This window comes from Otolemur garnettii, unplaced genomic scaffold (genome assembly GCF_000181295.1).
Source record: "Otolemur garnettii isolate 467f Iridium unplaced genomic scaffold, OtoGar3 scaffold00172, whole genome shotgun sequence".
Classification (NCBI taxonomy): Eukaryota; Metazoa; Chordata; class Mammalia; order Primates; family Galagidae; genus Otolemur; species Otolemur garnettii.
This window is the reverse complement of record NW_003852567.1, coordinates 287417-291461: the sequence shown is the minus strand read 5'-3', so window position 1 is coordinate 291461 and position 4045 is coordinate 287417.

Sequence of the window (4045 nt, the reverse complement as noted above, 5' to 3'; positions counted from 1 at the left end):
ATAGATACACACTTTGTTAACCTTTTTATTTCCAATTAATATGAGGATACAAATTTTTAGATTAGATTGTTCCCACTTACAGGGTAAAGTTCCAGTTGTAAAAGAGAAGGGGGCATGTTATACACCCTTGCGATGTGCACACTAGCTGAGATGCCATCACATGCCCTCTCTCCTTCTGACAATTGTCCTCTCTCCTCCCTCCTTCACCCCCCCTCGCCCACCCCTGTATTAGATTGTATTTGGGGGTTATTGTTCATACAAGCCTGTAATTGTTCATATATTGGTTTCATATTAGTATTGAGTACACTGGATATTTATTTTTCTATTCTTGTGATACTTTACTAAGAAGAATATATTTATACTCCATCCAGATAAATGTAAAAAATGTAAAGTCTCCATCTTTTTAATGGCTGAATAGTATTCCATGGTATACATATGCCTCAATTTGTTGATCCCTTCATGGATTGATGGGCATTTGGATTGCTTCCGTGACTTAGCAATTATGAATTGAGCTGCAATAAACATTCTGGTGTAAATATCTTTGTGGTAAAATGATTTTCGTTCTTCTGGGTAGATACCTAGTAATGGGATTGCAGGATCAAATGGAAGGTCTACTTTTTATTCTTTGAGGATTCTCTATTTTTCAAAAAAAGCAGTATTGGTTTGCAATACAAGCAACAATGTAGAAGTTTTCCCTTCTCTCCACATCCGCTCCAGAATCTGCAGTTCGGGGACTTTGCAAGGTGGGCTAATCTTACTGGGGTTAGGTGATATCTCAGAGTGATTTTAATCATCAGCATTTCTCTGATGATTAAGATGATGAGCATTTTATCGTGTGTTTGCCATTCATCTGTCATCTTTGAAGAAGTTTCTGTTAAAGTCTCTTGCCCTTTTTTAGAGGAAGTTGTTTGCTCTTATTGTTTGAGTTCTCCGTACATTCTAGTTATCAGGCCTTTGTCAAATTCATAACATGCAAAAATCTTCTCCCATTCCAAAGGCCGTTTGTTTGCTTTGTTTGTGGTACCCTTAGCTGTGCAAGCTTTTTAGTTGATCACATCCCAGTGATTTTTGGTGTTGCTGCAATTGCAAGGGGGTTCTTCCTCATAATGTTTTTTCCCAGGTCAATATCTTCAAGCATTTTCCCTGCACTCTCTTCTAGTATTTTTATAGTTTCATGTCTTAAATTTAAATCTTTTGTCCAACGAGAAAGTTTTTGTCAGTGGTAAGAGGTGTGGGTCCAGTTTCTGTCTTCTACATGTGGATAACCAGCTCTCCCGGCACCATTAGTTAAATAAGAATTCTTTTCCCCAGTGCATGTTTTTGTTTGGCTTATCAAAGATCAAACGACGATATGTGGCTGGGTTCATCTCTAGTTTCTCTATTTTATTCCATAGGTCTACATCTCTATTTTTGTGCCAGTAACATGCTATTTTGATCACTGTAGATTTGTAGTATAACCTGAAATCTGGCAATGTGATGCCTCCAGATTTGTTTTTATTACTAAGACCTGTATTTGCTTTTCAGGGTTTTTTCTGGTTCTGTATGAATCGAAGTTCTATTTTTTCAAGTTCTTTAAAGTATGACATTGGTCCTTTGATGGGGATTGCATTAAATCTATAAATTGCTTTGTGTAGTATGGACATTTTAACAATTTTGGTTCTTCCCAACCATGAGCATGGTATGTTCTTCCATTTATTAACATCATCTGCTGTTTCTTTTCTCAGGGTTTCATAGTTCTCTCTCTCTCTATGTGTTTATATATATGTTTAATTTCAGATTAATATGAGGGTACAAATTATTAGGTTACATTGTTTGGGTTTGTTAGATAAAGTTCAAGTTGTAGCTGAGTCCTTCACCCAAGGAGTGTACTGTGTACCCTCACATTGTGCCTATTAGGTGAGAACACAGCAATTCCCCTCCTTACCCTGATTCCCTCTTTTCCTCCTTCTTCCTTCCCCTCACCTGAATTTAATTGTTTTTCTCTTATGCAGGGGTATCATTGTTTATCTACTAGTTTCATATTAATATTGAGTACCTTGGATACTTGCTTTTCCATTCTTGTGATACTTTACTTAGGAGAATGTTCTCCAGATCCATCCAGTTAAATATAAAGGATTTAAAGTCTCCACCTTTTTTATAGCTGAATAGTATTCCATGGTATACATATACCATAGTTTATAGAGATCTTTCATGTCCTTTGTTAGATATATTACCAGGTATTTCATCTTCTTTGGCACTACTGTAAAAGGAATAGAGTCTTCAATTATGTTTTTAGCTTGATCACTTCTAAGAGCTTTAGGGTTGATTCCTTGGCATTTTCCAGGTATAAGACCATGTCATCTGCAAAGAGTGAGGGTTTGACCTCCTCTGTTGCCATCTGAATACCTTTTACCTCTTTCTCTTGCCTGATTTCAATGGCTAGGACTTCCCAACACTATGTTGAATAGCAGTGTTGGCAGTGGGCATCCTTGTCTAATTCCAGATATGAGTGGAAATGCTTTTAGTTTTACTCCATTCAATATATTAGCTGTGGGTTTGCTGTAGATGGCCTCTATCAATTTAAGAAATTTTCCACCTAAGCCTATTTTGTTGAGTGTTTTTATCATGAAATGGCGCTGGATATTATTAAAAACCTTTTCTGCATAAATGGTCAAAAACCTTTTTATCAACTTTAAAATATTAATCAAATAGACCAACCAAATACTGGTCCTGGCCACATAGGGCAAAAGGGCTTCAATTCTACTTAAGTGCCAAACACTAGATAAATTGCATTTTCTATTTCAATCCTCACAATGGCTCTATTTGGTAACTGATATCATTCTCGTGGTGTTTTTTTTTTTTTTAACTCAGTGTCACTCTGTTACCCTGAGTAGAGTGCCATGATGTTATCATAGCTAACAACAACCTCATATTCTTGGGCTCAAGTCATCCTCTTTCTTCACCTTCCCAGATAGCTGGGACTATAGGTGCCCACCATATCACCTAGTTAATTTTCCTATTTTTAGTAGAGATGGGGATCTCATTCTTGCTCAGGCTGGTCTTGAACTCCTGAGCTCAAGCAATGTGTTGGTTTTGACCTCCCAGAGTGCTAGGATTACAGGCATGAACCACCCAGCCCATTCTCTTGTTTTTGATGAGGAATCTAAAACTCAGATTTTGGTACAGGACCAGAAGATTGAGAAGACCAAAGAGCAAGAAGGGAAAAAAGAAAGGAGAGGGGGTGAATAAAAGGGAATGTTGACAAAAAGAAGAGAGGCACAGAAAGAAAGAGACAGGAGCAGTATAGGTATACAGTAGGGTACTTTGACCCAACCTTAAAAACTCCCAACCTCTGGGAGTGCAGGTTGGGTGGTTCCCTTGAAGTCAGCAGCTCTTTGCTAGCCAATTCGGACACAGTACCCCGCCTCCACCAAGTAGAGAGGAAAGGCAAAAATGCTATAAATCAAACCAAAACAAGCAAACAGAAAACTTTATGGGATAAAATCGGGGTGAAAACCAAATATGAGTAGAAACACTAGCAAAAATGAAGTTCTAATTGTTAAAGAAGGCAACAATAGAAAATTATATTTAAACTAGAAAAATGAAGAAAGAAAAGAAAAAAATGGGAAAAATCTAGAGATAAAATGTTGAAATTAAAAAAAGCAGTATATATATATATTGCTGAATATTGTCTGGGAAACAGGTGATTTTCTGGGGTATGAGATGTTAATTACAATGCTGACACAGCTATACGAGATGGAGACTGGTGGCCTCTGTTGAATTCTCAAACCCTGAAGGGTGGAGAACATAAATCTCTCCTCAGCCTGCTTAAAAGGCACTTTAAACTGCTAACCTTGGCTAAGCAAAAGCTTTCCCAGGAAAGCACTTGTTGCTGAGATCACTCCTGAAGTGGCTGTCCACTTACCCATTGTGTCAAAACTGGTCTCACTCTATGCTCTGAGGGCCAAGGCTGTAAGGTGTCGCAGTCTCTGCCCTTAGGGTCCTCAGTCACTAGATTACTCACCCAAGGTCTCCTGCCGATTCTTGCTCTGCGACCCTGAGGGCA